Raw genomic sequence first — 18,283 nt, forward strand, 5'->3', positions numbered from 1 at the left:
TACCTTAAAGGGTTATTGAGAGGATTAGTGACAACCTATGTCAAGCGACTTGCACCGTGCTAACGCAGCAGTTCAATGGATAGTAGTGATTGCCAGTCCAAAGTGAAAGAAAGCAAACCCATAGTTGAATTCAGTAAAGATGCCGCAGAGGACACCCTCTAGGGAAAAAGATGACCTCAGGTGCCCTTAAAAGCACTAGGAGGATCAGCCAACAGGAGAAGTGATAGCAAGTGTCTGGTGTCTAGGGAGATCTCCAATATGATTGTCCTAGGCCAGTCATGATGGACAACTGCCCATTTTAAGGCTAGTTCCCTCAGAAAGAATATGAGCCTCTTCTTGGAGGTAGGCTGATGAAAGGGAGAAAAAACAAAAACAAGAAAACCAGCTCCCATGAGTGGAAAATTTAAATGGCTTCATTAAAACTCTTATACTGACCAGCCTGCTTTCTGGAGTAGCAGTTCACAGAATAGCCAGTAACCTAAGAATGGACCAGACTTAGGCACCCTCAGCTTCTCCAGTGTTAAACAGGTGATCTGTTGTCCTTGACCCCTATGGATAGGAGCTGACAATTTCTGTGCTATTAAAGTCAGAGCTGGACTCTAATAAGAACAAAGCACAAACCATACTAGAACACTGACTGTAACTCTAGGTCATAAACTGGCTGAATTTCAGTGTTCTCAAATTCTATGTGCCCTTGGAAAGAGAGATCAACACAGATTAGTTATACTCACTACTCTCAGTCTCTTCCAAAATAAAAAGGTAAATAAAAAGTAAAGATTATACTACTATTTACTAAGCAACTACACAGTAGCAGGTACTACCACTAATGCCACTCTTTTGTCTACTAGAAGGAAATATTTTAGAAGGGGCTCAGATAATAGAAAGCTCCTTTAGTATCCAATATAAAATAACAAATTTAGTCCTGATATTTAAATAAGCTGTTTAGGAGAGAAACGCAGTGTATATTTAGACCCTTGGGTTTAAGAAGGAAACTCATCTTTTAATCAGAAATGAAATAAGAATCCCCAAGAGCTCAAGGCTCACCAGAACATCTGTCAGTTTAGAATGGATTAATAAAATTAAGAGGTATGGTAAAATCTTATCTAGGGGGAATTACAAATACAAATCCATATGCTGGAATGGGATGGAAGAGTCAGTTGTCAATATTTAGCTCATGTTCTGTGATTCTTTTATCGAGCAACACCTGGCTTCCCAAATAAGCCATAGAGTGTATACTAGTCTCTGTTATATTAGATGAATCTATTAAAATTATTACCAATAAATTCCTTGTTTAGAAAATCATGGCATGAGTGAGCATCATCCTACTTACTTAATCCATTTTTTATTGTGATCAAGGGGAAGAAGCTAACATTTATTAAGTGTCTATTTGGTGCAGGCACTCTAAATGTTACTTCATTTAATTCATCCAATGGTACCATGAACAAAGCATGATTACCTGCATTCTACAGAGGTTCAGTTGGTGAAGTAATTTGTCTAAGGTCAGCAGCCAGTAAGGAAATAGCAGACCCAGCATTCAAACCCAGATAAGCCTTCCGCTAAAATTTGTGGGTTTTTTTTTAAAGATTTATTTATTTATTTGAGAGAGAGGTAGGTGAAGGGACATTGGGAGAGGGAGCAAGAATCCAAGCAGACTCCATGCTGAGTGTGGAGCCCAACATGGGGCTGATCTTATGAACCTGAGGTCACGACCTTGACCAAGGCCAAGAATCAGACACCTATCCAACTGCACCACCCAGGCACCCCTAAAATTTGTGTTCTTTTGACCATACCACACGACCTCTTGGGAATCATGCTATGTATTATATTGGCTATCTGGAGGCAAGAAGTTATAACTCCTTTCCACAATGAGTTTGAAGTCTGAGCAAAAGATACTCAAGGTTTATAAAGGCAGCATGAGGCAAAACATGATGAGTGCCACATGAGAACAGTGATTATTAAAGGCATGGACGGACATTCAGAACTCTCTGAATCTCTGACTAGATTCTGACTAGAATGATCAGGAAAGGCTAGAAGGAGGAGTCGTATTTGATCTAAACCAGGAAGGATGAGCCAGAATTCTAGGTGGCTAAAGAGAAGTATATGAAGGGACAGTGATGACAGAAGGATTGCTCAGAGGAAGGGGATGGTGTATACAAAAATATGAAAGTGGGAAGACAGAAGGCATGCTCCAGAGATGATAAATAATTAAATCTGACACAAGCAAAGGGTTTGCCTAAGGAAGGAGTGGTAGGTAACAAAAAAGGTCGGTTTGAACCAAAATGAAAATGGGAATAAACTGCCTTCAGCTTATTATTATGTATGCCAGGCACTGCGCTGGGTCAGTTCATGGAAACTGATTAGAAGAAGAAAGCATTTATTTATTTATTACATTTATTACATTTATTTATTATTTATTACAGAACAGAATCATGTTTTAAATTATTTGATTGCTCCTATGTTCCATGTCATGTTTCTCCCAGAGCATTAAACAAGAAATTAATGAATTTGGATTTCTCTTATTTGAAGGTGGCAACACTTTGTTAAAGTCTTTGGGGAGGAAAATATTTTGACATGGCCAAAATATTTGTTATCTTGGGATAAAGACTCTCCTGGGGCCACTGAAGTATTTCATTCAAAGGAAGGTGACTTGGTAAAAAGTATTCTTGAAGGAATGACTGAGGACATGGGTTGAATGCCAGAGTTCTGCCCTTTGTCAGCAATGTGATCTTAGAGGAATTTCTTTTGCTGACCTTCATCGGTAAGATGGCGATGACAACACCTACCCACAGGTTTGTTTTCAAAAAGATAAAATGTGGGTGGAAATGCTCTACAAGTATAAAGCATACTTTAAATTTTTAAAAAATCCCAAATTTTTCATTTGGTAGAGAAAATATCTTAAACTTGAGTCTACCCCCAGGAAGGCTCAGAGACATACTTATGTGCAATAATAAGGTCCATTCAGGTTTCTCAGTCCATCCCATTGAGGTTGAGGCTGAGTAACTTATTTTGGTTTCTTGTGCCATGAGATACAAACAATCTTAAAATCCTTATGTCCCTTCTGAAATGGTTATTTTTGGGTAGCTCTGTCTCTCGTTCACTGGTATATCCTACTTATCCCCTTTGGCCCCAAGACTCAATGGTTTAAAAGGCAAGAAGTGGACATCAACTTTGGTTACACAGCACTTCATAGGCAAAGTCATTACATTTTTAAAAATCAACAAAAAAGAAACTACCTCTTGATTTGAAGATATAAGACTGATGACGCCATGTAGTCTGGTCCAACTCAGGGTCACTTTGAAGGCACTTTGAAATATGGTACTTTCATGTTAAAAAGGAAGCCTCAACTATACAATGATCCATTGGCTCCCTTATCCTATGACTACCAATAGAGGCTGGCAGGAGATAGAAATCATTTACTAACTGCAAAAAGTAAAGATCAAAGTTGGAAAATAAATATGATATACTTGTGACTTGGAGTTTCAGAAAATAATCTCTCAGTTTGATGACTCACTTTTTAGGGGAAAAAGGATGGCGTGGCATCTCCTATCCCCAGAGTCTAGAAGCAAAATTGCATAGAGTTGGCAAGAAAACCTTTAATGCCTCAAACTCCCTTAGAGTCAAACCCCATCCACTTAGTAATTTATTAGGTGTTACTTACTGAACATCTAAACAATTGCCAGGAGCTTACTACAAAAACATAGTCCAGGGAAAACAAATCTGTGGTAAGGTTCTCCACATGAGGAGCTCTATCAGGAAACCATTATTCCCTAAACCCTACACACAGCATAATTGAGCAAAAAATGTTTATAAAAGTATTTCAGAGAATGAGTACTCTGATGAAAAAAACTTCACTCAAAACATACACCACACTTAAGCCAACTACTGAGATAGACATACACAGCCAAATCTCTTCTAATTTCAGGACTCACACCAAGACCACAGGGTGCAAGGATGTGTCCATTGTAGTTCCAGAAGGGTATGAAGACTTATGGGTACTGATGACATTCACCAGTGTCTGCCCATTGGTTGTCACCACTGGTTTCCCATGATGCTTTCTAGACATTGTCAAACTAACAAGGAATTTAGCAAAGCAAAATGTGGAAAACGAAAGAAAGTATATCATGGAGGCAGTTATGAGGGAAAGAAACTTGTGTGCAATCATCTAAGCTCTCTTCTTACCTTATCAGACGACCCTGAGATGAATAGTTACCTCTTGGGCTTTGTTTTTATTCTTTGGAAAATCAGAAATGTGATTAGCTGGGAAGGGTATTTCTGACAAGCACCAGGGAAAGGAAAACTTTGGTATTTTCATCCAACTCTGGGGTAGAGATGAGGATGGAGAATCTGTTCCAATCTCCGGTGGCTTCGAACAGAACAAAATCTGAAACTTCAATAAGTCATTGTGCACTTTCTGTGACAATTACAGCTCTTTGAAAACCTCCTCTAGTGCCTTCAGAACAAATTTAGATTAATGAAGCCAAACAGAGGCCCAAAGAGGAAGGTACTAAAAAGAGAAAGGGGGATAACACACAGGGCTGTTTCAGTGTAAGCAGGCAATACCAGAAATCTTAAATCTTAAAAAGGAAAAGCTAAAATATTCTAATTGAAGACTGGGATGAATTTATGGTTGATTTTTCTAGGTAGAAAATCACCAGTGGTGTTACAGCACTGTTGTTGGTAAGTATGCAAGACCTTTCCAGCAACCTAATACCAGACTTATTTTCTAATCTTACCAAATACTTGATGAAACATTTTAGAAAAACAGGAAAACCTAGGGCAACGGAGAGATAAAAGCTCAAGGAAAAGACAATTGAGGAATAAACTAAGAAAGTAATTTTACTTTCTAAACCAGCAAGCCTTATATTAAGTGAAGAAATGCACTTGTCATGGTTTTTAAAGCAATCTGAAAGTAAGTCTTTTGAATAGTACTATGTGAGGCCTCTGCTGCTCACAGAGGACACTATGAGTGTCCTTACTATGAGTAAGGCAGTAATGGACCAACAGGGTTAAATCTCTTCAAGGTTTGGAATGGAAAACAAACATCCACTTAACATGTATAGGAACTGTTTTCTAATAATACCTAAGGAAGGGTCTGGATCTTGGGGTTGTCTCCATGCTGATTGAGGAATATACGGTCACAACTGGGGTTTTAAATAAGGTGGCAGTGGGCCTGATGTAGAAGAAAGGCCAAAGGATTTAGGTCCTGTGGGTATTATCCTAAGGCTCTTCTCCAGTTTTCCTTTTATATATAAATAGGATGAGAGTTCTGGTCAATTGTGAAGTTAGGGTAAAAAAAGAAATCACTGTATCTTTCTGAGCTTCAGTTTTCCCACATGTAAACAGAGGAGACTGCACTAGAATATATAATTACTCATATCTAAAGTCCCTTCTGACTAAAATTACATGACAAAGTTAGAAGAGCCAGCCTCCCCTCCCCCCCCCCCCCCCGCCCCAACAAAAACAAACAACAACAAAAACACTTCTAAACGTCTGCCCTGCAGGTGAGTAGAACATGAGGATGGGCCTATATGAAGCACTGGCCCAGAGGTATCCATCACTCATCATCCCCTTTACTTTGCCCTTCCATCCTGGGTGTGACAGGCTACAAGTGATGGAGCTGATGTCCCCTCCTCCAAACTCCAATTCCAGAGTGTGATGAGGACACTGCAACTGTTGAAACCACAGCAGTCATAATAATGAAAATGTACATGATAGTGATAATGTCAATGTACGCCATTATGAAAGATGATACTAGCTAACATCACTGAGCCCTTCCTTCTCCAGGCCCAGGCACCATGTTACACATATTTACTCAGTCAGGCCTTCCAATAACCCTACAGGAACTTAACATTGATATTATCTCCATTTTGCAGATAAACTGAGGCTGAGACACAGAGCAGTTGGGCAGGCCTTAAGAGCTAATGGTAGAGCAATGAATCACTGGACAGCCAAAGTCCACGGAGGAGGGTGTCCACAGGGCTCCCAAATAGTACAGCAGCTGACTGTGAGCCAAGAGACAGACTCGGCCATGGGCTCTGCACCACTGCCGAGGCGGGTCCATTTCTTCATCTATCAGATGATGCCAGAGGAGGAGATAACCTTTGAGGTCCTTTTCAGCTTTGACATTCTCCATGAGAGACCATGTTCCATAAGGACTCAGCAACTGTTTGATTCCCAGGCTTTTTTTTTTTTTTTTCCAGTTCTTCATTTCTATTTTAAAAAATTGCATGTTCCCGTGGCCCTGGAATGCCTGCCTCCGGCCCCTCTGGAGCCCTGGGTTATGTGAAAGCAGCCGTGCCAAGCTGGCCCATGGGCGGGGCTGAGCCTTCCTGGCCGGCCTGTGACATGTTCCTGACGTACTGTGTGGTCAAGGAGCTGGAACTGGGGGGGTCGGGGGGGCGGCTGAATGAGGGCCAAGCCTTGCACTTCAGCTTCCTGACCTGGCAGCCATTCAGAGAGACCCCGCTAAGTGCTATTTCCTAAATACACTCTCTTTTCATAACAATCTTACCACATTGCTTTCCTTTACAAGCGCTCTTAAAAAAGGGAACTGGACTCCTTCTGGTTAATCTACACAGACTACATTTGGAAACCATCAGAAACTGAACTCTAAACAAAACGTTATTAATGCGTTGTAATCTGCCCTCTATGTTGCAGATGAAAAGAAAATGTTTTATAGTTTCAGAGCATACGTTTTAATTGCCTTTTAAGAGTGCATATACTTTTAGTACTTAGTGTTATAAAACTGTAGTATCTGTTTCTTGATAACTGTTGAGTGATCTCAGCTATTTTTATTAGTTTTTTTCCTTATCCTTTCCTCCTAAACTGCCACCCATGCAAAGTTCCTTTAGATCCAGCTTGATATAGGACTCACATATTTGAGATCTTCATTATAAATAGCTTCTTAACAACCTCCACCTCACTATAAAACACTTGTTCCTGAAAATGAGTTCTATAAACAAAGATGGAGTGGGTGGCTTTGTCTAATAATCCAGTATAGCTGGGAACCTAGCAGTCTAGCCTTTTCCCACTTGCTATGGCTTTTTTATAGGGGCCAGATGACCTACAGAGATCTGATGCTCTGCTACTTTTCTCAACTGTACAGCTTTGTCCCAAGGGACTAACATATCAGTCATCAACCCAGAGGTTTCAAGGGCAGACTCTCGGACACACCAGGATCCAGTCTTCTTTTCAGCGAGGAATCTAAAATCTATTAGCATCAGGCCAAAGTTACCAGAGGGACTGGACTCTCCTGGAGCCTGTCACTAGGCCAACAACCCCCTGAACAGCCAGGTCCCTGACAGTCTGCAGGGGCTGAGGCCTCCTCGGCTCACCTTCCAGCTGGGCAAGTAGTACCCAGCTTCAATGATATAAGGCTGAATCACAGACTTACAGGAAATGAAGTGACCTTTCGAGTTAAGAGTCTTTAGAGGCAGGGGCAAAGGATGAGGGTGTCTGGTGATCTGAATTCCTGGCTGGGAGGAAATAGGAGCATTGGGCACTGGCATCCTTGAGTAGTCAAACACTAAGCCACAAATGATAAAACCTTCTCAGGTAAATCATTCAATGTAGGAGAATGTTCAAAAAAAAAAAAAAAAAAAACCCAAAATATCATAGATTCCCCAGGCCAGAAGGGCCCACAGAGATGATGTGGTCCATCACTCATTTTCAGGTGAGGAAACAGAAGTTGAAAGGGGCAGTAACTTGGCCAAGGTTTCACAGCTTAGGTGAGCTTAGGAGCCTGGTCTCTCGCTCTCTGACCTGGTGCTCCATCATCTACAGGACACCCATCAGTAGGTAAAGGAAGCATCACTATGAGTGATTCCATTTAGTTGTCAGAAAAGGAGAGCTTGTGCCCTTTAATTCCAGTTCCTTTTCAGAGATAGTTATCTTCCTTATCTCAAACATTAACTCAGTGTTTCGTATGGTGTCTCCAGTGCTTCACTAATGCCTTCATGACTCACTGGCTATTATGGCCTGATACAGCACACAGTGGCGCTTGGTTATAACCTTGGTTTCTGAAGCAATTTTTATGAAAAACAAGCCTTCTTCTCAGCCCCCTTCCCATCAAAACTTACACGATATATTGAGAATTCTCCCAATGGCTTAGCGGGCCCTATTTCCAAAATGCATCAGAATTTACACTATGGGAAGGAGCAGCTGTTCACACATCTCCTTCTCAACTTTAAAGTTATCAAAACTTGTATTTTAAGTTGGGTTTTCTTCCCTCCTCTGCTTTTGGTAATTTTTTTTTTTTTTTTTTGGTAATTTTTTTACTTCATATATGTGCCGAGAAGGAGAAATGAACTAGGGACACTGAAGTCATCTTACTACATTCAGACGACCATGAGGCAAAGCTCTCTACTGGGCCCAGGGTATGAACTTTCTAAAACACCCCAAACACACAGAAAAGACCTTTCATATAGAAAAATAAGGCCTTCCGTAACCTCTAGTTCTACAATGGTTGCTATTATTTAGTACTTTGTTTTTGGATCCTCTTCAAATCACTGATTCAACTTGATTTCTGATCCTTAATATTTGGGGCAGGTGACATTTGAGCACCCTAAGAAATCAGCTGAAAAGAAAGCTTTAAAAAGTTGGGTCATGACATTGTTGTCTTCTGTGGGTCTATCGGCTAGATATAGCAAGTCTGTCTCACTTTCAATAGATCACAGATTAAGGAGTGGTAATTACAAAAATATCAGGCAGAGAATAGCGAAATACCCCTGAAAATAACTCCTTTTACCACTATTTTAAAGCCACCTCTTAAAGAATTATCTTCTGAGACAACTGAAGCAACATGAGAGAGTTTTCTCTTATGTTAAGGGAAAGGCTTGTCATTCGGTAGCTTTTGTATTAATCAGTGCTCCTACAACAAACGGTTTCTTTGGCCAGGGACACAATTCTATGTTGGGATATGAGAGTCCCTCTCTGCTGCTCAGATGTCCTTGAGATTTCAGCAATACACTTCTTGGGTGTTTCATGACCTTTTGTGCTAGAAAATAAGCCTTTGGAGGATTAAAATTAGCTTTTCTCATCCTAGTTTAAGGAGTGCTCTGCCCTGGGAACATTTAAAAAAAAAAAAAAAAAGAAAGAAAGACAAAAAATTAAAGCCCCGGTCCTGAGCCAAATACCCAGTCTAGTGGTACTGATAATGCTCTCAAGGTTCTTATTTTAAATACAAATTTTTTGAGAGAGAGGGGGAAACAAACCATAGGAGATTCTTAACGATAGAGAAAAACTGAGGGTTGATGGAAGGGAGGTGGGCAGGGGATGGGACAGATAGGTGATGGGTATTAAGGAGGGCACTTTTTGTAATGAGCACTGGGTATTCTATGTAAGTGATGAATCACTAAATTCTACTCTTGAAATCAATGCACTGTATGTTCACTAACTAGAATTTAAATAAAAATCTGAAAATGAAAATAAAAATAAAAATGAATTTTGGGCAGCCTGGGTGGCTCAGTGGTTTAGTGCTGACTTCAGCCCAGGGTGTGATCCTGGAGACCCAGGATCGAGTCCCACGTCAGGCTCCCTGCATGGAGCCTGCTTCTCCCTCTGCCTGTATCTCTGCACCACCGCCCCACCCCCCCGCCGTGTCTCTCATGAATAAATAAATAAAATCTTTTAAAAAAATGAATTTTTGCAGGAGTAGCCTAAAAAATAGGAAAAGAACATGCATGAATTTAAACAAGTTCTCCTCTTTAAGATCAGAGAAGAATGAAATTTTATGCCACAGGTATTTGAGAGTATACTACTACTTCAAACTATTCCAAGTGGTTTGAAATATTAAAAGTGAATATACTGCCTCAAACTTCTTGACCTATAGATCGAAAGTCATCACTCACCTTGTCCTATGTATCCTAATATGGACTAAATACAATACTCAATGAAGTCCTGGTATCATATGCATTAAAGGCCTTAAAATCAGGCTATCAGAATTGATCATCTGCCACAAAATTGGCTAGATACATTTCCATGTGTTGCTCCTGGTATGACAGCTGAGGGACTCAGGTCACTGCTACTTCTTCCCTGCTGAGGACACACAAAGTGGGCGAATTCTCACCATATGGCCTTTGCCCTCTGATTTTCTATCTTACCTGTTCTCCCTAGGCCCAAGGCTCTGTGGGAATTCATGCCATTATCTTTGTTGATTTCTTTGGAAGGTCCTGGTGGGATAGGCTGCAATCATTGAATGGAGTGGTTCTTTAAATTTCCATTAAAAAAACAACAACAAACAAACAAAACAGAACAGTAGTATCAGCCATAACTTGAAAATCTATTCCTGGGATGCCTGGATGTCTCAGCAGTTGAGCATCTGCCTTCGGCTCATGTCCTGATCCCAGGATCTGGGATCACGCCCCGCATCGGGCTCCTTGCAAGGGGCCTGCTTTTCCTTCTGCCTGTGTCTCTGCCTCTCTATCTTTCTGTGTCTCTCATGACTAAATGGATAAAATCTTTCGAAAAAAAAGGAAAATCTATTCCTTTACTTCTGTACAACATAGAGAAAAATTGTATTAAATCATCCAATCCAACTCAAAAGCAAAACCAGGCCTGAAGTGCTTCAATTTTTGGGCTCAAATAGGCACCATCCATGATAGGTATGAAGAGATGGGATCAGAAGAAGTTCCCTTGGCTGTATTCATGGGGAAGGATTCAAGAAGTGCTCAGAAAGGCAAAAAGCTCTCCAAAAGAAGCTAATTCAAAAGAGATTTCCAAGTCAACATCCAAACCAAAGAGATGTGGAAAATTTCAGAAAAGCATCCTAACAAAATATCCCAACAAAGTACCCTAACTCCTTTTTGCAAACGCGCAACTGGTAGGAGCAAAGTTCCAATGTGACAGCCTTTTAAAGCAGCAAGTTGCAACCACAAGTGTGGTTGCTCTTCCAACATTATTATTATTATTTTAAATTATGGGTGGGTAGGGAAGCAAACTTAAGGGGACTGCCAGAGTTTACAAGTCCTAAGGCCTGGGAGGTAAGATACATGGAACCCAGAAGTGGGGGCCTCGTGGTAGAGAGAAGAAATCTAACCTTATTACCCAAGGTGGCTAAGATCTCTGGCCACTCGTCAGGCAGAGTATACGGCTCTATATTTGCAAAAACTGTTCAATAAAATTTTACTGGCAAGGCAAAAGAAGAAACATCTGCTCTAGTCAAGAGCATCTGTGGTCAGCAATAAGGCAGCTGGCACAGGGTCAATGCTGCTCTTGCTAGTAGGTGGTATTGTGGTCACCAGTAATTACTTTGGAGAATTTCATGGAGTCAAGGATAACTAAATGGACAAAGAACATTTTATTTTACTTTCTATCTTTAGCCCAGGAGCAAAAATTGTGACATGTTGTACAGAATTCAGAAGCCCAATGCAATTGATATTTTTTCATGGCAGAACTTTTTACCTCAAAGACTGGAAACCCTTAAATGTAAGTATTTCAAACAATATGTTCTTGACAAGTGACCTCTCCACTCATTATTTCTGATTGAACAGTTCCTGTAGATTGCATTAGTCTTTAAGTGTTTCCTTCTGAAAGATATATTATAGACTACCATAAAGAAAATGTGAAAATTATATTTAGCAAATCAATAAATGGTGCAAGTTTTTAAGAACCTCATCTTTATCAAATCTGTGTGATATCTTCAAAGTTAAATACCTCTACATTGAATGAGAATCTGGAATGTAAATAAAAATCTGTTCAATGCATGCAGTTGTGATAATTTCTCATGGAATGACGAATGTCAGAAAGTAGCAGTTAAATTAATATACACTGTACTTAAAAAATTAAACACTTGGGAAATAACCTTTTGAGCCACTGGAAAATGACAAAGTCTAAGATATTTCAATCAAGTTAATTTCAGTACCCAAGTAATGCATTTTTCCCACCAGGAACTCAATGAAAAAACAAATTAACCAAAATGGGTCTCCAAATGATGGGATAACATCAGGCTCACAGAGAACTTCATGACTGCTTGTCAGTTAGGTTATTCTACACACATACACTCAAAAGCAAAACTGGCCGCATTCATTTTAAATCATGTCAAGGCTGAATGGTTGATATTATATTAAAATGAAAGCATGACTTGCATTTCAAAGAGGAAAAGGAAATTCTCTTACGAACTAAGAGAGCTGACCTGAAACAATTGGTATAATTCAGGTACACAGGCTCCAATGAATGAGGCCATGCCAGGTAAGCCAGGCCCATGTGTTACTGGATATGTTACCTCTAGCCTATCCTTTGACCACTGGGGGCTCCTAGAATATCTTTTGAATAGTTTTGGAAGTGGAGGGAGAGACTCAGGGACTAATTTCAATCTCTTTTAACCTATTCTGACTCAACCATCTCCAGAAGGCCACCTTAGATTCAAGTCTGGGGTCATGTTAGGTAGAGGGCTCTCCCACAACAGGGTAAGAATCCCTGGTCAGGTGAACTATGGGTGTGAGAAGGCCGGTAATCTAAATATCAGCTCTCTCTGGCACTGTGCAACCTTGGGTAGCTCACCTGAACCCTCAGAACTTCACGTTTTTTTTCACAGGTCGGAGGAGAAGGCCTTCCAGGTTTAACATTATATCAAGTCTCTAGGCCCTAACGACCTGCCCCATCAGCTCCATAACACTCATGACTTTGTACTAGGCAGTAAGTGGTACCTAATAATCTCTTGTTGCTTCTTCTTTCAATGAGACCTCACTACCATTAAAAAGAAGTACTAAATTTAGGAATTGCTTTTTTATGACAGTCCAACATCTCATATTGTTACATTAAAGCCTACCATCTGAAACCACTGAACAGCAGGCCAAGAAGTACTTTCTATAACTTTGATTTGTACATACAAATTTTCTACCAGAGAGAAAAACTGATTGACAGTAGATTGACAACTCTTCCACCTTTAAAAGAAACACTTGTATACAGATCAATAATTTGCTTAAATATTGCCTAAAGAGTAAGAATACCCTCTGAATTTTACCTATTGTTATTCTTTTTTTAAAGAATTTATTTATTTATTTATTTATTTATTTATTTATTTATTTATTTGACAGAGAAAGAGCATAAGCAGGCAGTGTGACAGGCAGAGGGAGAGGGAGAAGCAGACTCTCTGCTGAGCAGGGAGCCTGATGTGGAGCTCAATCCCAGGACCTTGGGGTTATAAACTGAGCTGAAGACAGAGGCTCGACCGCCTGAGCCACGCAGGCGCCCGTTATTCTTTTATGACATATATTTTTGCCAACTTCTAGTCACCCTGTTTCCAACTCATGTCTTTGCTTGTAATATTTCCATAGACTGAATGGACTTTCCTTATTGGTTGTTGCTGTTTTTTTTTAACCTATTGAAAACTTACTTCTGTGTCTTTTAAAGACACGACCTTCCAAAAAACTGACAAAACAAATCTTGACATATCAAATGACGGAACAGTATGCACCCATTATATGAGATTATAAGTGAATTTCTCATGAGTCTGTTGGAAGAAATTGGGATTAGTTTGTGAATGCAGTGAGAGAGACAATAATCTTAGAGGACTACGATCAACACTATTCCTTGTACTCAACTTCGGCTCAGAGAAAGTGGGATAGACCTTTTTGCAAAAAGCAGGCCTATTTACTTTCTCTTCTCTTCCATTATTAGCATAAAGAGATGGCTGAGTTGTTGTGTGTGTTCTAAATTGTGGCACGAGATGACAAGTAGGGAACAACAGAGCCAAAGGGGGGATTTGGGTGCTGGCTCTTCACACACACACACACACACACACACACACACACACACGCTGGTTCGCTGGCTTTGCCACTTGCTCCTATAAATCAGTAATGATAACAGATTCTTCACTGGCTTTTGGAATCACTTTTTCAGACAGACCAACCTGGAATGTCAAATCTACTGCTTCAGCATGTCTACTGTATGGAGGGTCCCTCAAAGCAAGACTCATTGTATTGTAATTTGGGGGTGGATTCTTTTAAAGGGTGAGAGATGGGGAGTGAGAGGGGAGGGGAGAGAGCAGACGGTTTCTCATAGCAAGAATTCTCTCATGCCCGAAGGAAAATACCCAAGTAAGAGTGGCATTTTGAAAACTAATCAAATGTCTAACCTATTTTTGCCCTTGAATTCATCAAAATCAAAAACAACATTCTACCTCTTTAGATTGCTTCTTTTGGGGGAAGGTTTTAGTTAAGATATACTTCAGTGTGTTTAAGGCTAGTTGAAAAGAAATGAGCCCTTTAGTCTTACGGCTCCCTGCTGCGGGTAAATAAATTTGGTCTGCTCAATAAGATAAGGTTGGTTCAGACTTCTTAGGGTATGTGTGCTAAGTTTTAATGAGCATCAGCTACAACTCATTACTTTTTAATATCATGGTAGAGTAGGAAAAATAAGGACTTTGGAGTTGGAGAAACCCAGGTCCAAACCCTGTCCTTATCAGCTATCTTCTCTTAGGTCAGTTCTCTTACTTGTGAAATAAAAATATTATTTTTGAGGATAGGAAATTATGTATATAAAGTGACAATCATGGAGTCCATATTCAATAAATGGTAGCTTCTGCTATGACTATTATTTTATTTTTTATGACTATTATTTTTAAATTATTATTATTATTATTATTATTATTATTATTATTATTTTTGAGATGGCATGGTTACACTTCCCAGGCACTCAAAGGTGTTGGCATGCTTCCTACTCTAAAGTACTGGTCAGCAGGACAATGTAACAACCCCCCATCAACATAGTATTATCTTATACATATTTAATACTCAAATGTAAGACTTTTAGTCCTGTAAACTTCCAACACAACAGCTATGGTTTCACATACCTGAGTGTTCTTTTAAAAAAATATATTCACATTTAAAAGGTCAAGTTGTAAAGCCATTTGATTAAAATAGTAATGAAAGAGTAAACATTAACTCACAATTTCTCCTTTGGTCTTTACTATGCCAAGTGGTACCACCTCCAGAATAAGTTGCACCTTAAGACATTTTAAGATTATCTTGATTAAAATCTTTAAGTCCTTAATTTTAAGTAGGGAAAACCTAATCTCCAAAAGCCAAGTTTAATACTTTTAGCATGATCTAGATCTTAACAGTAGCAAGTTATCCTCTGTTACTCCTAAAAGATTAACACGTTGAAACATGATCACCCAAAGTAAATGAAGTTCCCTTATTATATTAATTTCAGAGCCACGGATAAAATGCAAATAATTAACATTAGAAAGGAAGAATTGCTCATCATTAGGCTACTGTCATGACCAAAAGCATCCTAAGTCATAGAAAGCTTGTCTCTGGAATTTCAACAGTTTTCTCCAAGGTGTCAGAGCTATCTGTTAGGAGCCTGGCACGGTGAATTAAAAAACAAAACAAAGCAAACAAATGACCCCCTTCCCTGCCCTAATTTGTATGGCTTTCTTCTTGAGCACATAACTGTCCTTCATGGTGATGCTGTTCAAGCTGGTATGTCTGATGAGGGAATTTGTTGTAAGCCAAGCTCAAGAAGGATTGTTGGTGTCCGTTAATTCCTCCCTATAATATGGTAACCTGCTATTTTATTCACTCTTGCTTTTGCTTTTCAAAAAGAAGCTCAAGAAAGCAGTACCTGATCTTCCCATAAGAAGTGTAGACCCAACCTATCTGCCATACATAGGAAAAAATGCCACAGAAATATGCTATATTGCTTTTATTTTTAAAAATATCCACTAATAAATTTAAAAATCTGAAGCATCCAAGCATTTGGATTTCTTATTTGTTTGCCTGGACGATCTGTAATATCCATTTCGATTTTTGCTATTTCTAGCCATGCAGCCATCACCGGAGCTGGCCTCAGGGCCCTGAGAGGAAATCTGGCTTCCACCTCTGGGACACACGTTCCAGTGCTTATGTCTGACTGACCCTGCCAATCACCCCTCCCAGAAGCCACAAGCCTGGCTTACAATAACAGAGTATATCAAAGAGGACAGGAAAGAAAACAAGACAGTGGCAGGGTCAGCGGAGGATAAGAAGATGGTGAAGATGCCCTATGGAAACCAGGAAGTGTGGAACCATATTCTAATAGTGTCAAATGCGTTTCTCAGAAAAGGCAACGTCATAAATGCACAAGACCTTAACTGCCCAAGTCAGTTCTGCACTACTGTAAAATCACCATCAGAAGTAACTAGGAGAGCAGATTATCTTGTTTGAAAGAACTTGTCAAGAAGAAAGACTCTTGTTCATACGAACTTATTACAGCTCATATGCGTCCACCAACTCAAAGTGTTCATTTTAAGTGTATAACTGATCTCTGATCATCCATGTCCAGTAATTGGCTTCACTCTAGCCATCCAAGTCAAGGGCAGTGATAATTCATTAGAATTAAGCTTCTTGATTCCATATATAAATATGCCAATCCATTTGGCATTCTGATCATAGATTTGGCAAATTAAAATGGCATAGAGAGTAGAACAGAAAAGTGGGTAAGTGCTGGGCAGTGGGGATGAGAGGCAGTTGTCTATACTCAGCCTAGGTTTGAATCTTGACTCTGCCATTTATGGACTGTATGATCTTGGGAAAGTTCTGGGGTTTCTCTGAATCTCAGGCTTGAGGAGAATTATTATAAGGACTCACTGTCCCGACAGATGGTAGACTTTCACTATACGTTAACTTATCAGTAGAGACAGCTGTGTAAAAATGAAACATAACTTTTATTGGCTTTTTGAGGTGCCAAATAAAGGCCACCCTCTTAGCCCTGGCATCGTCAGTCTACTGTTAGTCCCAATCTACCCCTTCAGACTTCTCACATCTACTCTCCAACTCTCCTGCCTTGACTCCTTTGTTTGTGCCGTTGCTCTGCATAAAATCACCTTGAGGATCACCTTTAAAGATTCAAGCCTACCTTCCCTCAAAGTTACTTCAAATGATACCTTCTTCAAAAAGCTTCATTTTCCACCCCTCACCCCCAGCTAAATTACTCATAATACTTTGTGACCTTCTGACAACTGACTGTTTCATGCTATCTATGATAGCCTTCTATACACAAACATACCTTGGAGATATCACAGGTTTGGTTCCAGACCACAATGAAGGGAGTCAAATGACTTTTTTTTTTGGTTTCTCAGTGCATTTAAAAGAGGTGTTTACACTACACTGTAGCCGATTAAGTATGCATTAGCATTTTATCAAAAAAAAAAAAGAAAGAAAGAAAGAAAGAAAGAAAGAAAGAAAGAAAGAAAGAAAGAAAGAAAGAAAGAAAGAAAGAAAGAAAGAAAGAAAGAAAAAGAAACCGGACAGCGGCTTCAGTGGCTCAGTGGTTTAAACTGCCTTCGGCCCAGGGTGTGGTCCTGGGGACCGGGGATTGAGTCCCACATCAGGCCTCCCTGCATGGAGCCTGCTTCTTCCTCTGCCTGTGTCTCTGCCTCTCTCTCTCTCTCTCTCTCTCTCTCTGTGTCTCATGAATAAATAAATCTTAAAAAAAGAAAAATAAAAAGAAACCACTGTACATATCTTAGTTTAAAAATACTTTATTGCTAAAAAATGCTAACCATCATCGGAACTTTCAGCAAGTCCTGGTCACCAATCACAGATCACCATAACTAATGTAATAATAATGAAAACTTGAAATACTGTGATAATTACCAAAATATGACACAGACACAAAGTGAGCAAATGATGTTGGAAAATGGCACCAACCGACTTGTTCGATGCAGGGTTGCCACAAACTTTCAATTTGTAAATAAAACAAAAAACAAAAAACCGTAAATAAAACAAAAAACAAAAAACGCAGTATCTGCAAAGTGCAATAAAGCAAAGTGAAACGGAATGAGAAGTGCCTGTATAAACAGAGTATCTAGCAGAGGTCTTTGTCCACAGTAGCACTTAATAGATGTTGGTTAAAGGAATAAACAGATCACAATTATTGTCTCTTCAATATAAAATCTAAGAAAATGAGCAATGTGCCTTCATCACTTCACCACTTCCCTACAGAACACCACAAAAGTGCCACTGCCTATTAACTCTGGCGGGATGGGAGACATAACTGGCCACGAGTCCAAGCCATGAGAGTTGGCACTTTTCTCTTTGTGTGTAAGGAGTTAAGCTGAGTCCTGGGGAGATACAAATCTCTGGTTTTATTGTTCATGAGGCTGCCCGACAAACGAAGATCCAGCTGCAATTGTAACATTCCAAGCTCATAAGGCGCCAAGTTTTACTAACTATAATTTAACTGGTCCGACTGCTGCAGTCCAAATTCTTGTTTGGATAATCAGCCTTTGTTTGAATATGTTCAAAAACAGCACAGGCTAGCATTAGCCTCTGGGTATGTCATGTGAGCTGATTACCCC

General features: G+C 39.7%; 1 protein-coding gene and 1 long non-coding RNA gene across 12 annotated transcripts in view; one reads left to right on the forward strand and one right to left on the reverse strand.

The window, feature by feature from the left end:
* BCAS3 (BCAS3 microtubule associated cell migration factor) overlaps nt 1-18,283 on the reverse strand; it is a 591,457-nt gene that overhangs the window by 114,899 nt on the left and 458,275 nt on the right. The gene's annotated exons all lie outside the window — the stretch shown is intronic.
* On the forward strand, nt 693-6,505 carry LOC112655530 (uncharacterized). 2 transcript variants are annotated; one of them, XR_004818481.2, is made up of 3 exons: nt 694-759; nt 4,641-4,677; nt 5,874-6,505. It is a non-coding gene; the product is annotated as an uncharacterized LOC112655530 (long non-coding RNA). The 2 variants fall into 2 exon arrangements; XR_007413016.1 differs by lacking the exon at nt 4,641-4,677 and having other exon boundaries at nt 693-759.

The sequence above is a fragment of the Canis lupus genome, chromosome 9 (assembly GCF_003254725.2).
Source record: "Canis lupus dingo isolate Sandy chromosome 9, ASM325472v2, whole genome shotgun sequence".
Taxonomy (NCBI): domain Eukaryota; kingdom Metazoa; phylum Chordata; class Mammalia; order Carnivora; family Canidae; genus Canis; species Canis lupus.